Source organism: Hippocampus bargibanti, linkage group LG06 (genome assembly GCF_051943395.1).
Source record: "Hippocampus bargibanti isolate YZ-2025 linkage group LG06, ASM5194339v1, whole genome shotgun sequence".
NCBI classification, from domain to species: domain Eukaryota; kingdom Metazoa; phylum Chordata; class Actinopteri; order Syngnathiformes; family Syngnathidae; genus Hippocampus; species Hippocampus bargibanti.
Window position 1 is genome coordinate 5,902,057 of NC_142739.1, and position 22,400 is coordinate 5,924,456.

At 42.2% G+C, this 22,400-nt stretch overlaps 1 protein-coding gene across 11 annotated transcripts in view; it reads left to right on the top strand.

Annotated features, from left to right (window-relative positions):
- The first annotated feature begins 5,748 nt into the window (after positions 1 to 5,748).
- zhx2a (zinc fingers and homeoboxes 2a) overlaps positions 5,749 to 22,400 on the top strand; it is a 40,711-nt gene continuing 24,059 nt past the window's right edge. For 5 of the 11 annotated variants that reach the window (XM_088997974.1, XM_088997973.1, XM_088997975.1 and 2 more), the window contains exon 1: positions 5,752 to 6,149. The gene's annotated coding sequence lies outside the window, so the exon portion shown is untranslated. Of the gene's footprint in view, positions 6,150 to 22,400 lie in introns of all 11 variants that reach the window. The other 6 variants (XR_016115210.1, XR_016115209.1, XR_016115211.1 and 3 more) reach the window with 3 other exon arrangements.

A 22,400-nucleotide genomic window follows, 5' to 3' on the forward strand; every position in this document is an offset into this window, starting at 1 on the left:
GATCGCGCTTACAACACACTTCTGAGATCCTTAACACATAGGCTTAGTTATGCTGATGAGGTGATACCGGTGCAAATGGGGCAATCAGGCCAGTTGTAGTCCATAATCAGTCAGGACAGTAGAAGTAATCAGTGTAGCCCCAGGGAATATCCCTCTGCTCACCTCAACCTTAAAGGACAACCGACGTCTCCGGACAAGTTGTGTCCATAATTTGTAAAATGGCTTCAAATGACTTCAACTGAGCGTATTTTACAAAGATCCTACCGCATATAGCTATATTTTACGTTTTAAGACTCGCACTGAATATTCCGGAAGTCTTGTTTTTGAGTTGGTGACGAGTCCGTACGTTGCGTCACTGAAGGAACGCCCCTGACCGAAAAAAAGGACACATTGTACAGTCCTTCCATCACGTCAATGCATTTTGCTGTACTTTGGTCTGAAAACGTCATGTAGGACCAAAAAGAGGCAGAAGAGGTCGACAAAGCTCCATGTAAGGAATTAATCAGCCTGTGGAAACGGGCTGATTAATTCCTTACACGGCTTTGTCGCCATGTTCAGCCATTTTTTGGGTGCGACATTTCCCACCCCTGATGCCTCCAAATGACACGGTATAAATTCTTTAATCGATTGCAAACATGTATGCTTTCTTCTTCAGAACTATTTGAATCATATTCATAACTGGATGAGTAACAAGAAAGCATATTCTCCGAATCTGAAGCCATTGTTTTGATTCTCGAGCAAGGCAAGACGTCTTGCCGTTACACCACGGACATGGGGGCGGGACCTTCTGAAACTGGCCACTTCCGGTTTCAAATTGAAGTACTTTTTAGACACTTTAGGTCATTTTTATTGGTGTTTAGCATTTGACTAAAAATATCATACTGCGTGTTTTGGGTATTTGAGATGCTATAAAAGATTTTCTGATGTCAGTTAGGAAACAAAAAAGTGACGTTGGTTGTCTTTTAAGGCAGGGACCTATCAAAGCAGACGTCTTGCACCGCCACCCCTGGACATTAGGGATACTAATATTGGGCCAGAGCTACCAGCAAATTTTAGTTCCCTGATGAAGCTTCTTGGATGAGAAGCGAAACGTCTTCACAGAAGCACAGATGATGATAATAATAATAATAATACATACATACATACATACATACATACATACATACATACATACATACATACATACATACATACATACATACATACAATTAATATAATTTTATTTCAAGTGCCTTTCAAAGCACTCAAGGACACTTTACAGTCACAGACAAGCATAGATACAATAATAAATAAAATACAATTATGTATACAATACAATAAATAAAATACAATTATAAATAGAAACAATAGATATATATAGAGCTACACAGAAAATGCAATTTTAAATAGGTGGCAATTTTAAATGGATGACAGCTGAATAAACCTTTTCATTACTGATAAATAAAAAAAATGTAAATAATGTAAATAATGTTACATGCCACCAAACTATAGTATTGTCAGTCAGGAATGTCTGCCTTTTTGTGTAATTTATTTAATATAAGATTAAAACAACCCCCAAGTGCAGGTGGGGAACAACAATAGCAGGCCGTCGTTTTTAATGGAGATGCACGCGTGAGGCCTGGAGACGCTCCGGTGTGCCAAGGTCACCATCATTGATGAAAAGGTTTCTTCAGCCATCATCTGTACTTCTTTGAAGGTGTCGGACGTTTTGCTTCTTATCCAAGAAACTTCGTCAGCGAACTAAAGTCTTACTGGTAGTTTAGGCCCTATATATATACCCCTACTGTCCCGACATGGCAGTGCCGAACTCTGCTATGATAGGTCGCTGCTCTCAGGTTGAGGGGGAGCAGAGGACTACTCCCTGCAGCTGTTCCACTGATAGTTCCTATCCAGTGATGTTGTCACGGTTTGCAAGGTGGTGATGGCGGGTGCGGATCCCAAAAAGCAGGCAGGAGAGAGCAGGATGTTGTATTTGAGAAATTGTATTAAAATAAAGTCAGCAGGAACAACATGTAAAACATCAAAATCAAGGTTTCAAGGAACGCCCCTGACCGAAAAAAAGGACACATTGTAGCAAAGTATCAAAAGAAAACCAAGATTAAAAGTCCGCCAAGATTAAACAAACACATGCACTGCACACAGTGCATACAATTGCATCCAACAGCATACAATGTGTTCAACAGCATTCAATGACATTTAACAATTACCCGACACCGAATGGTCGTGCCAGGTGTCCTTTTGAGTGTGACTGATTGGAAACGACCGGCACCCGTGCAGGAGCAGGCGGCGCCGACAGCGCCACCCGTTGGTCGCCAACCAGATCATGACAGATGACAATCAGGGGAGGCAGGTGAGGCTGTGCCTCACCTGTCATCATGGAAATATCAAATGACAAAATAAATTAAACGGTTATATTTATTTAGTAATTTGTACTTTAACGTTCTTTTCCATTAAACGTTAACACCATTTTTGGATTTTTTTTCAAAATCGCTGAAATTTCACATTTACCGTTCAGATACAAAGTAGAGACAAGCGGTGAGGCACCAGCCGGCTGAGCCTGACCATGTATTGCGCAATCACTATGCTAACTGTGCTGGCTTGCTCTGCAGTGAGACCGCATTGCTGTCCATCTGCATATCACAATTAAAGTGTTCAAAAGCTTTTAGTATATGAACTAAATTTCTACAGTTTGGCTGGTGTATATAATGTACAGTCACTGAACATTATAAACACTGTACTACAGTGTTTATTTTATTTTATTTTATTTTTATCAAAATCGTGTGCATAGGTGAGGCACACAGTTCTCCTGCCTCATGACATGGGGCGCTGGTGATTACAGATTCTTCTTGCGACTCCTCGGCTGCAGAATAATAGAATTATCTCCTCTTTCATCTGGAACTGCTTTATGTAACAAAGAGGGTACAGAAAGTGCTTAAGAATGAATGTCTCTCTGTCTTTGTTTTGTCATGTTATTTGTTATTTTGTCTTTTTTGTTCTTTTGACTTCAAGACGGCGCTGCGTGAGTGGCTGCCTTTCCAGCAGCTCCTATGTTTTGCTTTTCTACTTTCATTTCTTTCATAACTTTGCTGCTGTGAAATGTAAATTTCTCCACTGCGAGACTAATAAAGGCAAATCCAATCCAATCCAATCCAATTAGTGACAGCAAGTTACAGTAAACAGTTAGCAAGTAAAGTGCATCCATCCAGTCATTTTCTCGTGTTGCTTGGCCTTATTTTCAGAATGGAGGATTATATGTCTAAATTGAAAGAATTTTCTAAACTGGACTTTCAATCAAAGCAGGAGATAATAATTAAAGGAAGATCAACACCGGACTGTATAGCTCACAAACGGTGAGGGATGAATGTAAATCTCCTGGACAGCTTGTTGAGCTCTTCAGCGCTTTCGCGATGCATCTCTGTAGAATAAAGAGTCGAGATGGTCCTCTTGTTTAGATCATACAAGTAGGATATTTATTTACCGGAGCACAGAGAGCAACCGCTGCGCTCATCATCGTACGAGAAGTCCAAACACATAAACTGGCTTTGATCGCTGTCAAATCACATGATGTCGCGTTGTGGCTGGGTTGCCAGATCTGCTCAATATTACAGCATTACACAAAATGAGGATACAATCTAACTTTCTTAACACCCCCACTTATACTCAGTTTGCTGTAATGTAAACCAAGATAAATAGAACAACGTGACCTCTGTCTTACACATTTCAGCTTCCAAAAACAATGGGTGTAAACTCTCAAATACAATTGTTTTTTCGTATTGGTAGTCATCAATAATGAAATCACCGTCCCATATGATTTTGATCACCTTGTCACTTCTTGAGTCTTTGGCATACAATAATCACCTGGGTTTTGCTTGTATTCATATTTGTTAAATCATCATGTAAGACCTTGTTCCCGTTTCGGCCAGATTGTTTGAGATCGTAAAGTTTTTCTCGATTGTAAACTAGACCATCATCCTTTTCTTCATTTTCCAGAGCTGCTTTTTGAAGCCCTACTCATATACCTGTTTGATACCTGCCCTTTGCTACAAATCGTGCTTTATATTTGTCTCTGACATCTGCATCACGTTTGATAGCATATACCCATTTACCCCCCACTGTTTTCTTGCCCGCAGGTAGGGTTGTCACAGTAAATGTGTTGTTGTCATTTAATGACTGAATTTCCTCATCCATGGCTTTTGCCCATTCTTGTGAATAAGTTGATCTCATAGCCTCTGCATATGTTTGCGGAACATGACACACCGCTCTGTAACAGTAGTGTACTGTGGCGTGTGCCCCATCGTTATCGCTATACTCAATCACAAAATCATCAAAGTGACTCGGTCTTTCTTTCCCGAGTAGGATACCTTCTATTTTCAGGTTCATCATTTGTGTCACTTTGTTGTGTGAGGCATTATTGTTTCCCATATCTCGTACTTATCTTTATCTCCGTCGAATGCCAGTGGAAGGAAGGTGCCTGCTTGCCCTTCCTTGATCCATCTTGACCGCTGTTTTAGCCGGTTAGCGATAGCCTCGTTTGCTCACCGCTCTCTCAAGTCTGGATACACTTCTGGCTTCACTTTATCTCCCAAACGTCTCCTGGGCCCATAACCTGTTGAGATGTCCAGCGCTTTTGCGATGCATTTGGGAGAATAAAGAGTCGAGATGGTCCTCTTGTTTAGATCATACAAGTAGGAAATTTATTTTCTGGAGCACAGAGAGCAACCGCTGCGCTCATCGTCGTACGAGAAGTCCAAACACATAAACTGGCTTTGATCGCTGTCAAATCACGTGATGTCGCGTTGTGCCTGGGTTGCCAGATCTGCTAAATATTACACCATTACACAAAATGAGGAAACAATCTAACTTTCTTAACACAGCTTCTTAGCTTTTTGGCCAAGAAGAATCTCATTGAAACTATTCCTGAAGTGACGAAGTTGCTCCAGCTCGTGCTCACTGTTACAGCTACTACAGCATCAGTGCAGCGGTCATTCTCAGCACTGAAAAGACTGAAAACATACAGTCGGAAAAGGACTGATCAAGGACGACTTTTTTCACTGGCAGTGATCTCCATTGAGACATAGAGACTTGGACTTCATTCATAAGTAAAGGTAACATGATAATAACGTTTTTTAATTGTTTTTTTCTATGCTACAATTTGTATACAGTAGATAAAGAATGCTGACATGACAGTTTAAACAAAACATGTTAACTGTTACCAATCAAATGGTGAATACGCTACTCTGTGGAGTTCATATGTTTGTAAATCTGACTGTGATGACGTCAGTGCCTCACTAGCCTGAACCTGTTCCTATCGTTCTGACTAACGACTGGCCTGATTGCCCCACTTCGACCGGTATCACCTCATCAGTATTACTAATCCTATGTTGCTTAAGCAGGCTATTGTATGAACGATCCAAATTGAACCTCACCCCACCAAACCGGTTTAATGAAGGATTTAGTTGTTTTATGAAAATCGCTTCTTTTACTCCCCTTTCAAACCATCTATGTTTTTTCGCTAACATTTTAACCTCATTGTCGTCAAATGAGTGGTTGCTACACAGACGTAAGGTCACCATCTGTTCAACATTAAGTCCAGAGGAGGTCACTGTTGCATGATCGATTTCCAGGCGCCAAGAATCAGTTCAACGTGTGCATGCGTCACGCACACAGAGGACAAGATTTGGGAGTAACGGGGCGTGGCTTGGTTGCAAAAGACACGCCTTCTCATGATGATTTCATATTCAATGAAGTCAGAACAGATGAGGGTAGACATCAGCAAACTAACAACACGGACTTGATTCACCGAAACACCGGTCGTCATGCTTGATGGATGCGTCGGTATGTCCCTGTCACCCGCACAGGAGAGTTGGCGCACTTTCCGCCGCCCTTCTGTGAACTTTCGAAGGCGACGTCAGCACGCAGCCGCCATGGATAAATACCGGCGCCCCGGTGCGGCATGCAAATACGTACTCTGACGTCGGCGATCATGTGGCTTTTGGCGTAGATCCTCCTAGAGATCGCCAATTTTTCTCTCTCCTGTCGCCTCTTGTCTGCCTAGCTACTGAGGCCTCGGCGTTTGAAACGGCTTTCGCGCATTCTGCTTTGGGATTGTAACGCACGCCCTCTGAGCATCGCGACACAACAGTGGACAGGTAAGAAATAATTATAGTTTTCATTTTGCTCCTAAGTACAGCAAGTCAAAAGTGAATGGAAGCGCATTTGTCGGTGGAACCAATCTCTCTTTTCATCTCTTGCTGTTCAACCTCTGCATCTAAATATTTAACTTGTCTCGCCTCGTGAACTTTGCTTCCCCGTTCGCATGTCACCCACCACCTGTCCCCATCAAGTTTTCGGGCATTTTCAGTGTCCCTTCTATGTTCGAGTTCTACTCTGAAACGCTGTGACCGAGTCGACAGGAAGAAGGAAGCCAGTGAACGTGAAACGTCGGGTCGACTTTTCCTCCTCTGTGTGTCGACATAACCAGCTAAACATGGCCGTCCTCTGCCGACATGTTGTTACGTAGCTGGCGAGAAGGAGGGGAACGTTTGCGGAGCGGACAGCGATTTCCCCGCGCCGCTAGGTCACGCCTCCGACTGGAGGAGAGTGTTCGGCACGGTTCCTCCGCCGCTGCATCCGAACAAGGGTCTGAGTGCAACTTTAGCAGTCCCCTGTTTATCTACTTGGATTTGTGATGCAGGCGGCGGAACGCGGCCAGTCGGTGACGCCTCCTCCCTCCCGGGCGCAGGCTGAGACTGAGGCTGCGTGCAAGTCTCGCTGACTGGGGTTCACTTTCACTGCAGTGGTGTGGGCCCCTGCAAGATGCCAGGCGCGGTTCTTTCTGTTCCCAATGTCAACTTTGGAACGGGTCGATTGCGTCCCACTTGAGACTGCACGTTGTAGCACACTGTGATTCTTTATTGGACGCTATACTCTCAGAATCCCAATTACGAGTAAAATCGCGGACAGAAACCAGGCAAGCACATTGCAAAACAACTGTAACTCAGTTATTTTGTTTGTTTGATAAAAAGTCTTGTTCAGTCTGTCATTGTGGGAAAAAAAATATAATAATAATAAGAATAATATATTTCATTTATAAGCACCTTTCAAAACTCGGGGACGCTTCATCAAATGTATTTCATCTTAATCATGGGCTCATAAAATAATTTCAGGTATGAATCACTTTTCGAACAGCCTTTGGATTATGGTTGAAAACCAAGGTATGACTGTAACAGAACTCTCAAGTATGGCGTTCACCACTGCAATACCATAACCACAGTCATGAACACATGAACACATTGTCACATTTTCACTAAAGTCACATTTATCTAGGTATATATATCACAAAAGAGTCCCTGAGGACTTCACAAGCCCACAGTTCACCAAGATTTACACAATCTCCAGGTCTAACCCTTTTCTGGGAAAGGGAACCTATCAGAAAACCCATCAAGAGTAAATTAAACCTTGGAAAGGGGTCATAGATAGTGGGATACCCCTCCAGATTGATGATCGTATTGTAATTACGACCAATTCAAGGGATTCATACATTATGCAATGTTTTTTTCCGTTTATTGTCTCCCTGGGGTTTGAATCACATCACACGATCACAGGTGTGATGTGCCAATTTATTTTCATGTTACTTTTCTTTGAAAAAAATGGTGTCACTTACCAGCAAGCACCATTCAAAAGCACACTTGAATTGGCAAAAAATTGGAAGTGACGAATATTGGAGAAAAAAAAGTAATCAAGCGAGTGTACATAATAGCAATAAGATGATTTATCCTTTTGGCCTTCTGTTAGTGAATGTACTGTATATTCAATGCAAGCTTTATTAAAATCATTTTGATGTTTATTTTCTCTTCACTGGCTATTTGTCGCTTTTTGTAATTATTATTTTTTTTAGATCATTTACAGTAATTGAATGTATTCATTGTGGTACTTATTTAACCAAATGTACACACTATAAAGGAGGTTTGTGCAGTTGCCCGGAGTGCTATCTGAGATGACATGATTCCATTTTGAAGACGTTTGGTGTTCATGTGACAATAGCCCCGTCACACCAAGATGACCCAACATTGCCCTTTTTTAGCACATGCTATTCTGCTGCAGCACCTAATCAGCCTCAGACCGACGCGTCTTTGATCACCGTGCACTTAACCCTCCTGTCATATTTTCTCGTACCTGCAATTCCTCAGGGTATAAATTTGTAGCCTCACACTCTACTTCTTTTATTGTGAAGATCTATTTGAATTATCTTTGTTCGCATGTTACCTACATGTGATGTGCCTAATATGAGATAAAGTGTAATTCAGAGCGACAGTGGACTCAATGCTCTTGTTGCGATAATAGTACAGCGCTACTGTATATTCCTATACATTCTTTTTTGATGCATTCAGCATGAAGAGACGAATTTGGCACCTTTTAATGCAGCTGTATCCGTTGTAAGTGAAATACAAAAGTCATTCAAAAAGATAATGATGATGACAGATGTGTCTTGTGGAAGAGGGGGTGGAGTGATGACAAAAATGTTTCATGGATTACTCACAAGCGTACAGATGTCGCCATGTCATTGCTGCATTTCACTTCAAGTTCAAATGATGTTATTTGGTTTGCATGATGGTTGCGGATCATACGAATGCTTTTGTATATCTGATATTCAAATGCATTTTTTTTCTCGATTAAATTCTTCATAGATCACCTCTCGTTCAAAGTCTATCGGGATAGGTGGTACCGGCTATGGAACCGGATAAAATCGTATGTAAATGGATGGGTGGGCACAGACATGGATTGTATTGAATTTTGTTTTTGAGGTTTGAGCTTAACTCACAAAACCGTAGTTTGTGTGCTGCGACCTCTAAGAATGTCATGGCCACACATCCAGCATTACTATGTGCATGGAGCAGTTCGGTGTAAAAAAATTCATTCCTGTTAGATAACCATTGGCCCGAGCTCCATCAAACACCCCTGAAATGTTTCTTCTTCTTTTCTTCTTCTTCTTTTCCGTTTGGCTTTTCCCTTCAAGGGGTCGCCACAGCGAATCAGTAACCTCCATCTTCAGAGGTATGATACGCCTGTTTGTTTTGGCCAAGCTTTTACGTCGGATGCCCACAACCCTCTGTATTTATCCGGGCTTGGGACCGGCACAAGAAGACTTATGTCCCTTTGTGGTCTTCTTTTCCTTTCGGCTTTTCCCTTCAGGGGTCGCCACAGTGAATCAGTGTCCTCCATGTAATCGTGTTTGGTGCATCTTCTTCTCTCACACCAGCTACCTTCATGTCCTCTTTCACAACACCCCTCAAATGCACTCCAACAAAAATAGTAAGCTAATATCAGCAAGCGCTGACCATGTTCAAATGTTCCTCAGAGCGCTTGGACAAAAACTCACCGGCACGCCGACATCCTGTTGAAAGTATTCCCCAAAGCGATTATACCTGCAAGGGAGGGCGACCAACTCCACATCATCAACCATTTTCAGTTCCTGTAAATGTTATTACCAAGTGTCCCAATATTTATGTACCTTTGCTAAATGTAATATAGAAGAGCGCACTTGGATGAGCCTGAAAACGTCAGTAGCGTGTCTAGCTTAAAGGTTTTTTTTGAGTTTTTATTTTTGTCTTCTAGTGCCCCAGTCACTTGACATTTTTAATCATTTGTGGTGTTGCCGTTATTTTCTGTGTGGTCATGCTTATTTATTCCATGGGGTACAGTCCATTCCATTGGCTGACTTGTTGCTTGTTGTTCCAATAAGCATTCAAATCAAGTTTTGAGCTGCCATTTGTTTTTTTTTAAACATAAGTCAGCGTACATTTTAAGGATAGATGTTCTCATCACTGCATTGTGATGACATCACCAACAATGATGCGGTGTTTTTTTTTTTTCAGGTTTTCAGATGTGTTGTTTTGTGACTAATGCTACCGAAGGAGTGAGGTGTCATCATCTGTTTTAAGCAGCTCAGAGGAGTGTGCACAGTTGGAAGCAGAAGAAATTGGTCAGAACCAGAGGGAAGGTTTCTGATAGGGCTCAAGAATTGAGTGCATTTACAATGTAATCGGAATATGAAAAAAATGCCATTTGCTAAATCCAAAACTGATTTCACATGGTTCAGAGTGGGCGGAGACATCAACAGTGTGACTGGAACTTGTCCTTTGAAGTAAGTTTTCAGTCTCATGAGACATTGAGGCAAATAAGTAAGGACTTTTAATTTGTAATATCAGCATTCACCACAAGTTAGTTGCATCTACACCTAGCACCTTTTGGGGTAGTCAAAATCTTTGAGCTACCTTTCTTTTGCCTTTGGTGGAATGTGCATCTAAATAGCAATTAAAACAATGCAGTTGTTTGCCTTTAGTTTGACACCTGTGCAACAGAACAACTTTGGCATGAATTCGAGCAGAGATCAAAAGCTCGGCTTTCCTGCCCTGCATTAATGTGTGACCTCATAAATGTGCTTCTGTAAAAAGAGGAAAACATTATGATTTGCGCACCGCAAATCCCTGGACAGTCTTTCTGTAAAATTTGAAGCTGTTATAGCTGCAAAGGGTGGACCTATGTCACATTGAAGGTTGTCAATTAGGAATAGCGTGTCTCTTAATATTCATGTGAGTCAAGGCAGGTGAGTGACCAGTCCCAGAATGCTTTCCACGGTACAACGCATTGAATTTGTGAATTTAGGAGGACATCAATCCTTGTCATACAGTAACTGTGTGCTTTTATGTTACCTATAGTTTTTTGAATGTGTCTCTTATGTAGCTAGATACGTGTGTGTGTGCGTGTGTATATGTATATGTATATGTATATGTATATATACAGTGAGACCACGGTTTACGAACCCCTTGGCTTACGAACTTTTCGGTTTACAACGAACTATTTTTCGGGATACACACGGAGCTGCCACAATGAGTGGTGTTTCGTTCGCGAACGAGCCCGTTCTCCTCACAAGAAAATGGTGGCCACCGTGTTTGTCCTTTTGTGTCGTTTTAAGGCTTAGAAAATTAGAAAGTAGAAAATTATGTTTTATGGGGACCTTGGAATGGATTATTCTCATTTTAATGGTTTCCTATGGGAAATTAATTTTCGGGATACACACTTTTCGCCTTACACACTCTGTCTGGGAACCAATTAAGTTCGTAAGCCAAGGTCCCACTGTACATACATTGCTGATTTAGAGTTTTCCATTAACCTGCCGCCGTGTGTGTGTGTGTGTGTGTGTGTGTGTGTGTGTGTGTGTGTGTGTGTGTGTGTGTGTGTGTGTGTGTGTGTGTGTGTGTGTGTGTGTGTGTGTGTGTGTGTGTGTGTGTGTGTGTGTGTGTGTGTGTGTGTGTGTGTGTGTGTGTGGATAGAGAGAAACAGACAGACAGGGATAGATGGATGGATCGATCATCCCACTTTTGAAATTATTTTCCAGGACTTTTTCCCGGATGGTTTGCTGTTATAAACCAAGTTTTGTCCATTTCTAAGTTGGTTGTCTTATTTTTTTTTTTTTTTTTTTTGAGTGGGGGCTTGGGGGTTGTACATTCAGAATAACCATTATGAATCAGTTGCATGCTGAGTTAGTTGACATGTCTTCAAGGATTGTGTATACCAGCTAGCATGGAATTGATTTGATTCAACTTTATTTTTGAAACTTGTGAGTTTTCTATTATCTACCATGGCTCCTACAACAAGAACAGACACAACAAAGTCAAAACTAATTCTAGTCATCCACAATGTTCTTACTAACATGAAGACTGAAGCAATGTGCTATTGCAAAAAGATCAGCCAGTGTCTTTTTTTTATCTTAAATTGGGACCTGTACACAGTATTAGGTGGCATAAATTCTCCACAGAAGAAACAATGCATTATGATTTATCCATCTGACAGTGTTTGCAACCTCACCACGTCAATGGGGGCTTGACCAGACTCTTATGCAACATAGATGTGTGACTTCATTGGGGCTGCTGCCTCCTGCTTTTACTTTTGCAATTGATGTTAAATATGGTTTGACTTACAGTAAGTTCATGTCTTTCCGCCTTCTGGCTCTCTGTCTATTTTCATAATTTGTTCATTTAACATGATCGTCCAAGTGAAAACCTGCTGTTTTGCTGTGCAGAACATAGCATGGCACTTGAGAGCCCAGTGAAGCACTTTGCTTTGCCCTAGAGGACCCACGTGATGAGGTTTGAATTAATTCTGTGGCAGTCCAAAATGCCGCCTCATACTCTCCTGCTGGAATGCAGTGTGGAAGTGGTAGCCTTTCGTCACTCACACACTTGCATTCACCTTTGCTCTGCACTGATCAACAAGTTGAACCAAGTTGTGTGGATTTGCAATTTCCCCCGCAAATACACTGGTAGAAATTATTGATAGGGATTTAAGTTGTTTTCAAGTCATTTGGTCATGTCATTTTATTCTTGATGTTGGAGCCTCAGTTTCATCGACAGATGTTTAATATTGAGTGTGGTGTTCATAAAATGTTCATAAAATGTAGACACTCCTGTGGCAACTGCATGCCGAAGACTCACTGCGATTGACTGACTGTCACTGACGGCACACGTTTCCCTACTTTTTTAACTAGAGCAAACAACATTGGGCTAATCTTGCAAGGTGCTCAGCTGTGGTCGTTTCTCCTTTGCACATGTGATTAATCCAGCTATGTCTTGCCATTTGACACCAATTGTATTTGAAGGAAGTTCTTCCAAAACATTTCTTCAAATGACCGTAACTTCTTGCTCCTTCTCAAGGGAATTGTTCCCTTGTAACCTTCAAACCTGAAGATACTGCTTCAGGTTTTGTCAAGTGCCGTATTCCAGGTTTGGCATCCCCATATTTAAAAAAATGTGTCTGGGAAACTTGATTTGCTGAAAATGTTGCCAATTAGGGTTTGTGCCCCAACCAAAACAAAAAACATTACATTGGAACCATCATGCGGAAACGTGCTGTAGTGTTTTTGCTTCTTGGCAGTGTTTTTTTTCTGAGTTTGAAATTTCGTGGTTCTTGAATATGCCCTGTGCACAGTCAGTAGTGCCACAACATTTTTGCTCTCATGTTCAGCACTTTGTTTTGGTTGTTAAGTGTTTTGTAAATAAAGTGTCTTTGAGGTCTCTCCTGGCCAGCTATTTTAGTGGTTTGGTGTGTACATGTCAAAAAGTGAGTTCATTTACTTGAAGAGCGCTTTGGCAGTTTTTGAATGTAGCCTCATCCCTCCTCTCCGTATCACTGACAAAAGCCACATCCGTTATTAATGTCTCAGTGTATGAGATGTGCATCGTATGCACGTGCCGGGGTGATCTCAGCCACAGTTTCTGCATTGCCAGCATGACTTATTCATGATGGAGTCTTGCAAAACACTAAATATGAATGTATTTTTTTGGGACTTTACAGTCTATTACAATTCTAAAAGAGGTGATAATTTTACCTGTCGATAAGAAACATTCCTTATTTCTAATCTTCTTTTGTGGCTTCTCCGCCTCTGAAAAGAGGCTGTTATGTTTAACCAAGATGATGTAATAGTGATGGGTGAATCAGAATTTTCTTTCCTCGCACTGCACTGGTAGCTATGTTGTGGAAGCCCAGTGGAGGCTGTGACTGGGCTGCGTCAGACGCTACCGATATATCCAGGATGTGTCTACCCTTGTCTTGTGTTCAGCTGTCAACGTACTTCTTTTTCATGTATGTTGATAACCAGTGATAATGTAACCGACAATCTTTATACAATTTCCATTAGTCAGGCATCTGTGTAGATACTATTTGCTTTGAGTAAAGCTGTCGCGCCCAAATAGTTTTATTATCGATTTTTGTATTGATTATTCTGAATCAAATAGTTAGACGCATTTTTATTTTGCATTAACCCGTTCATGGACCAGTTGTGCTAGCCTGTAACTTCATAACATGATAAACTGGCCACGTTGATGTTTAAAATTTGACAGGCGGGCCAGGTCAGCACAAGATATGGTACATTATAAAAATACATATAAAAAAAACTGCATGTTAATGGTCCATACCAAACATCAACAAAACAAAACCATGAGAGTATTAACATCGTTTTATTCATGAGAACAGTGAAACAACAATGGTTATTGCAAAGTACTCAATTGTGAGACAAATAAGGGTTTTCTTATGTTATGGTACAGTATATATCAGGGGTCGGGAACCTATGGCTCTTTTGATGATTGCATATGGCTGGCCGATAAAACTAAATACAAATTCTCGTTTTTTTCGCAGTTCATTTCCCGTTGGGGCTGCAGTTGGCAGAAAGCGCAATTTTGATTGGATGACACTGACCTAGGTTGGCCGAAAGTGCCATTTTGATTGGATGATACTGGCCGTCATGTTGAAACGGGTAAACGGCCCTTTAAATGAGCCCAACGAGTGCACTTCAGCTTGAATGCACCGGAGCATTAGCCTTTGAGAGGAGAAAATGTTCTGATTCTAATTTGCAATGAAACAATACCATCGATGAAACAGTCGAATGTCAGTGACATTTTAACCAGCCACATGTTAACGTTAGCATCAACATACTTCTGGGAGAAGTATATTGCAGATAGCAAGTGTGGAAGCTTATGAGCCGTGTGCAGGCTAGCTAGCAGTAACTTCGCCTCTGGACCGGCAAGTTGAATTTCATTCCGATCGTTTGCCTGGATTTTTACCAATCACGATGAACGGAAAACCATTCATGTTAACGGTGAGTACTATCACAGTTATTTTAAATAATACATTCTGATATTTTGTTGAAAAGTGGCCCGGCGTGCGTGCATGTTTGCGTGTGTGTGTGTGCGCACGCGCGTCCGTGTGGCTCTCACTGAAAAACATTTCTAAATATTTTACTTTTATGGCTCTCTTAATCAAAAAGGTTCCCGACCCCTGGTATATAGCTTGTACGAACGCCGAACAGTGATGTGCAGTCAGGGGAGGCAGGTGAGGCCGTGCCACCTCATTGAAATATCAAATGTAAAAAATAAATTAAACAGTTATATTTGTTTATTTACCGAGAAATATCAAATATAAGTAGTGTCCCGAATTTGGAACATTCGGCGCGCTGACGCTATTTTCATGATGATATTGTTGATCCTGACCTACCCGATGCGAATAATTGTAAGTGAATGGTGCGTTTTCCACTAATAGCTGTACCTCATAGCTTTGCATTCTCAATATGATTATTGAAACGGAGGTCCATATGTTTTTTTTGTATCTCCTAAACAGAAATTAGAAAACTTAAACATTTTCATCATAATGTCTGGTACAAATTTAACACTTCCTATTTCCAAAAGAACGTGAAACATGCTAGGAGCAAGTACAACAGTTACAAGTTTATGTGAAAAAAATGACAGGAAAAGCTAAAAGTGTATATTTTATTTGGGGCAAATCAAAGACAGTAGAATTACTTCTGAAGACATAAGATTGGCATGTCAACTAAAATCATCTGAGAGAAAGAATTTGTAATCAGAAAAAGTAGAAATGATATTTTTGAATAACGTAATAGGTTGCATTTCCACTTGTGCCATGTAAGGTTTTGCTGCCACCTAGTGGACAAAATAGTCCCCACTACCGTATGTGCATTTCACATTCTCAAATACTTTGACTTGAAGATAAAGCATCTTAAAGGACTGAAGTTATGTTTGTGATGTAATGTAAGGAAAGAGATGCCCATTTCATGGTAAGATCAGAGCATCATCATCATCAAATGATGAGTATCGTTTTTGCTTTTTTGAATGTTGCTGAGCGAGTTGCTTGTTCTGTAGCCACAGAGGGACATATGTCTTCTTGTGTCGGTCCCAAGCCAGAATAAATACAGAGGGTTGTGTCAGGAAGGGCATACAACGTAAAAGCTTGGCCAAAACAAACATGCGGATCAAACCTCTAAAGATGGAGGACACTGATTTGCTGCCCCTTGAAGGGAAAAGCCGAAAGGAAAAGAAGAAGAGTTATATTTATTTAGTGATTTGTACTTTAAAGTTCTTTTCCATTTAACTTTTTCCATTTTTTGATTTTTTTTCTAAATCGCTGAATTTTCACATCTGCCGTTCAAATACCAAGTAGAGACGAGCCGTGAGGCAGCAGCCGGCTCAGCCTCATGGATTGCGCAATGACTGCTAACCGTTGTGGCTTGCTCTGCGGTGAGATCGCATTGCTGTCCCTCTGCATATCGCTATTAAAGTGTTAAAACACTTTTAGTATTTGAACTACATTTCTACAGTTTAGCTGGTGTATATAATGTAGAGCAGGGGTGCTCATTACGTCGATCGCGATCGACCAATCGATCTCCAAGGTACTATTGGTAGATCGCGTGGCATTTGTCATGAACTGACGCTATACAAATAAAGTTGAGTTGTTTTGGGGGAAAAACTCGACGTTAGCCAATCAACCATCTCTTCACTTGATTGACACACCGGACAACCAATCAGATGACATCTCATTATTAGGTACACTGTGCGTGCTCAAACAACGCAAAGTTAACAACACACTAACACACTTATTCTGTCGTATCGAGGGGTAGTTGCTTGATTAGGCGTTACCTCCGTATCGAACTTTCATTATGAACTGACCGTTCATGTAATATTGCGGTTGAACATTGAATACATAATTTTGTTTTATTTTTATACCGGGTCTGGGAATTCCTGTTTGACAGAGGTTCGCAAGTGGTAAATAGGAGTTCTTCCTCAATCTCTCTTTGCCTCCATCCATGTGCTATGCAATTTGGAGAACAACAACACTTAATGTTGAAGGCCTGTCATTATGAATCCTCATGAATGAAATGAATGCATTCATATATCAAACCTCAATTGTGTACCAACCTTTGGCCGGCCGGATCAAAAAGACTAACAGGCCGGGGCTGTAGTTTGTACACCTCTGCCGTGTTACCACTTGGGTAGCCTACTAGTCTGTTCTAAAAATAGCTCATCAGTGATGGAACAAGATTCTCATCATGTTGTAGAAGTCATCTTTATTAAAATGGCAATGTAAGCGGATAATTATAAAACTAGTGTGGCATTGCATGTGGCTGTTTATCTGTTTCTGAATTATTTTAAGAATTCATTCATGTGCACAATGTCGAAGAAGGAGAGGAGGGAGGTGTGCCCGGAGGAAAAGAGAGAAATGGAACGCCAAGAGTATAGAACTAAGAGTAGGAACTTTGAATGTAGGAACAATGACATGTAAAGGTAGAGAGCTGGTTGACATGATGCAGAGAAGGAAGGTAGACATACTGTGTGTCCAGGAGACTAGGTGGAAAGGGAGCAAGGCTAGAAGCTTAGGGTCAGGGTTTAAGTTGTTCTATCATTGTGAAGACAGAAAGAGAAATGGAGTTGGGGTTATCTTAAAAGAGGAGTTTGTTAGGAATGTCTTAGAACAGGGGTCGGGAACCTATGGCTCGCGAGCCATATATGGCTCTTTTGATGATTGCATATGGCTCGCCGATAAAACTAAAATATATTTACTTTTTCGTTACGTCGTTTTTTTCGCCGTTCATTTCCTGTTGGCGCTGCAGTTCGCGGAAAGTGCAATTTTGATTGGATGACACTGACCTAAAATGGCCGAAAGGCCATGTTAATTGGATGATAGTGGCCATCATGTTGAAACAGGTAAACGCCCCTTTAAATGAGCCCAGCGAGTGCACTTCAGCGTGAATGCACCGGTGTGTGTGCGGGGAACCGCATCGGGTGAGAGTGAGCTGGGGGGTGACGCAGCCTTCCTGGAAGTGTGACAGCGGGCGTCTGCGGAAGTCTTCAAGCCGGCTTTCGATCACCGAATACGGGCGTGCACCGGGGAATCTCGGCCTGTTCCTTTTGAAATACATGTATTTTCAAAGTGTTTGAGCTCCTGCAAGTCGGCGAGGAGAGAAAATGTTCTGATTCTAATTTGCAATGAAACAATACCATCGATGAAACAGTCGAATGTCAGACACAGACATCGAATGTCAGACATTTTAACAAGCCCCATGTTAACGTTAGCATCGACATACTTCTCCGAGAAGTAGATTGCAGATAGCAGGTGTGGAAGCTTATGAGCCGTGTGCAGGCTAACTAGCAGTAACTTCGCCTGTGGACCGGCAAATTGAATTTCATTCCGATCGTTTTCCTGGAATTTTACCAAACACGAGGAACGGAAAACCATTCATGTTAACGGTGAGTACTATCACAGAGTTATTTTAAATAATGCATTCTGATATTTTGTTGAAAAGTGTCCGCGCGTGTGCGCGCGCACGCGAGCGTTTGTATGTGCGCGCGCACGTGCGTGTGGCTCTCGCTGAAAAACATTTCTAAATATTTTACTTTTATGGCTCTCTTAGTCAAAAAGGTTCCCGACCCCTGTCTTAGAAGTAAAAAGAGTATCAGATAGAATGATGAGTCTGAAGCTAGAAATTGAAGGTGTGATGTTCAATGTTGTTTGTGGGTATGCCCCACAAGTAGGATGTGAGCTGGCGGAGAAGGAGACATTTTGGTTGGACTTTGATGAAGTCATACAGAACATCCCGAGAAGTGAGAGGGTTGTAATTGGTGCAGACTTCAATGGACATGTTGGCGCAGGAAACAAAGATGATGACAAGGTGATGGGTAGGTTTGGACTCCAGATGAGGAACGCTGAAGGACAGATGGTGGTTGACTTTGCTAAGAGAATGCAAATGGCTATTGTGAATACTTTCTTTCAGAAGAGACAGGAACATAGGGTGACCTATAAGAGTGGAGGCAGAAGTACACACGTAGACTACATTTTGTGTCAACGGCGCCATCTAAAGTAAATCAGTGACTGCAAAGTAGTGGTGAGAGTGTAGCCAGACAGCATAGGTTGGTGGTGTGTAGGATGACGCTGGCAGTGAGGAAGATGAAGAAACCAAAGGCTGAAGTGAGGACAAAATGGTGGAAGTTGAAAAAGGAAGAGTGTTGCATGACATTTAGGAAGGAGGTACGACAAGCACTGGGTGGGCAAGAGGTCCTTCCAGATGACTGGCAAACTACAGCGAACATAATCAGAGACACAGGTCGGAAAGTACTTGGTGTATCGAGTGGAAGAAAGGTGGATAAGGAGACTTGGTGGTGGAATGGGGAGGTGCAGGAGTGTATACAGAGAAAGAGGTTAGCAAAGAAGAAGTGGGACACTGAGAGGACGGTCGAGAGTAGACAGCAGTACAAGGAGATGCAGCGCACGGTTAAAGTAAAGATGGCAAAGGCCAAACAAGAGGCCTATGATGACTTATATGCTCGGCTGGACAGCAAGGAAGGTGAGACGGATCTTTACAGGCTGGCGAGACAGAGAGACAAAGATGGTAAGGACCTGCAGCAGGTTCGGGTGATTAAGGATAGAGATGGCAATGTATTAACAGATGCCAGTAGTGTAATGGCAAGATGGAAAGAGTACTTTGAAGTATTGATGAATGAGGAAAATGAGATGGAACAAAGAGTAGAAGACGTGACTGTTGTGGACCAAGACGTAGCAAGCATTAGCAAGGATGAAGTGAGGAGGGCGCTGAAGAGGATGAAGGGGTGAAAGGCACTCGGGCCTAATGATTTACCAATCGCGGTATGGAAGTGTCTTGGAGAGGTGGCGGTGGTGTTCCTGACTGGGTTATTCAACAAGATCTTAGATGGTGAACAGATACCTGAAGAATGGAGACAAAGTGTACTCGTGCAAAGGAGATGTGCAGAGTTGTACTAATTACAGAGGAATAAAGTTGATGAGCCATACAATGAAACTCTGGGAAAGAGTAGTTGAAGCGAGACTAAGAGCAGAAGTGAACATTTGTGAGCAGCAGTATGGCTTCATGCAAAAAAAAAAGAGTACGACAGATGCAATGTTTGCTTTAAGAATGCTGATAGAGAAGTACAGAGAGGGTCAGAAGGAATTGCATTGTGTCTTTCTAGATCTGGAGAAATCGTATGACAGGGTGCCCAGAGAAGAGCTGTGGCATTGCATGAGGAAGTCTGGAGTGACGGAAAAGTATGTTCGAGCGGTACAAGACATGTATCATGACTGTAAGACAGTTGTGAGGTGTGCTGTCGGTATGACTGAGGAATTCAAGGTGGAGATGGGACTCCACCAGGGTTCAGCTCTGAGCCCCTTCTTGTTTGCTATGGCGATGGACAGGCTGACAGACGATATTAGACAAGAATCTCCTTGGACCAGGATGTTTGCGGATGACATTGTGATCTGTAGCGAGAACAGGGAACAGGTGGCGGAGAAACTAGAGCTGTGGAGATATGCCCTGGAAAGGAGAGGAATGAAGATCAGTCGCAGCAAGACGGAATATATGTGTGTGAATGAGAGTGATCCAAGTGCAAGAGTGATGCTACAGGGAGAAGAGATAAAGAAGGTGGAGGATTTTAAGTACTTAGGGTCAATTGTCCAGAGCAATGGAGAGTGTGGAAAAGAGGTGAAGAAGCGTGTCCAGGCAGGCTGCAACGGCTGGAGAAAAATGTCAGGTGTGATGTGCGATAGAAGGGTTTCAGCTAGGATGAAAGGAAAAGTGTATAAAACCGTGGTGAGACCAGCCATGATGTTTGGACTGGAGACGGTGCCACTGAAGAAAAGACAGGAAGCAGAGCTGAAGATGTTGAGGTTTTCTTTGGGAGTGACCAGGTGTGATAGGATCAGGAATGAGTACATTAGAGGGACTACTCATATTAGAGGCTTTGGAGAGGAAGTCAGAGAGGCCAGACTGAGATGGTTTGGACATGTCCAGAGGAGAGAGAGTGACTATATCGGGAGAAGGATGCTGAGTCTTGAACTGCCAGGCAGGAGACCGAAAGGAAGACCGAAGAGGAGGTTTATGAATGTAGCTGGTGTGAGAGAAGAGGATGCACAAAACCGGGATAGATGGAGGACATTGATTCGCTGTGGCGACCCCTGAGGGGAAAAGCCGAAAGGAAAAGAAAGGAGGAGTCTAACCGTGGAGAAATTTACATTTCACAGCAGCAAAGTGATGAAAGGAATGAAAGTAGAAAAACAAAATACATGAGCTGCTGGAAAAGCAGCCACTCTCACAGCGCTGTCTTGAAGTCAAAAGAATTAAAAAAAAAACAGTATGACAGGACAAACACACAGAGTCATTCATTCTTAAGCACTTTCTGTACCCTCTTTGTTACATGAAGCAGTTCTAGATGAAAGAGGAGAGAATCCAAGCGTCTTTCCACCAGTGGATCAGGGACATCATGGTGGAACGTGCACGTCGACTACAAGCTAAATGTTGATAGCAAACACGCAGCTGTAGCATCCATTGAAAGAGATTGTCACATAAATCCGCTTCAATTCCAAGCCACGAAAGTTCCACATACGCATCGGTGCTCTGCGCTGACGCTGCTTCTTATCGCGGATAACTTCAATGAAAACAACTACATTTGGAATATAACTGTTAGAGGAGCAGCAAGATGATAAATGCACTGTGGGTGAGTCACAGCAACACGTCCCACTCAGTGAAATGAGTCGTGGAATGAAAAAAAAAAGGAAAAACAATCACAGATGCCGCCGGAAAACGTGACCTGTGTTAACCAGGGTCATGTGTAAAACCAAAGACATGGTCTGTCTCTGGACTCACACTCACCTGGTCTCCTGGACACACAGTATGTCTCCCTTCTCTGCATCATGTCAACCAGCTCTCTACCTTTACCTGTCATTGTTCCTACATTCAAAGTTTCTACTCTTAGTCTATACTCTCGGCGTTCCATCTCTCTCTTTTCCTCCGGGCACACCTCCCTCCTCTCCTTCTTCGACCAACAGTAGTCCATTTTCCACTGGCAACCTGAAGGTCAGCAGTACCAATGGCGGCCGTTGTTAACCCGGGCCTCGACCGATCCGGGATGGGATTCATAGGTTTGATTCACATATTTGTTTTGGCAAAATTTTTTACGTCTGATGCCCTTCCTGACACAACCCTCTGTATTTATCCGGGCTTGGGACCGGCACAATAAGACACTGGCTTGTGCACCCTTGTGGCTGCATTTTCTCCACTGTTAGACTAATAAAGGCAAATCCAATCCCATCAAATTATTTAGGCTTTCAAACATTAGACAATCTCTCTGGGGATTTCCCCTGTAATTCTTTTCTTCCCCCAATACAAGCTGTGATGTCCAGGTTATCCAGGCTACGTCAGTGCTTTTGCTGCCATCTTCTGACTCCCTCAACGGGACAGCTCCACTCTTATAATGTCCCATTGTCACATCCAGCTTCATTAAAGGCACAGAAGAAAAAGTCTAGCAAGGGGCTTCCAGGCTGCATACAAGTGTATTGAGAATCCAGACGGTGTTGAATTGGCTTTGTACACAGAAACCAACTCAATGATCACGGTTGAAACGCAAACATGAATAACTTAAACAGAAATGTCATGTCATTGCCTGTAAGAAACCAACATAGCACTGGATTAGCCGATCCCTCTACAGCTGAAAATGGTCAAGCGGAGTGGAAGAGGATGTTTTTGCCAGTGTGTCCACAGGATTTTCTGT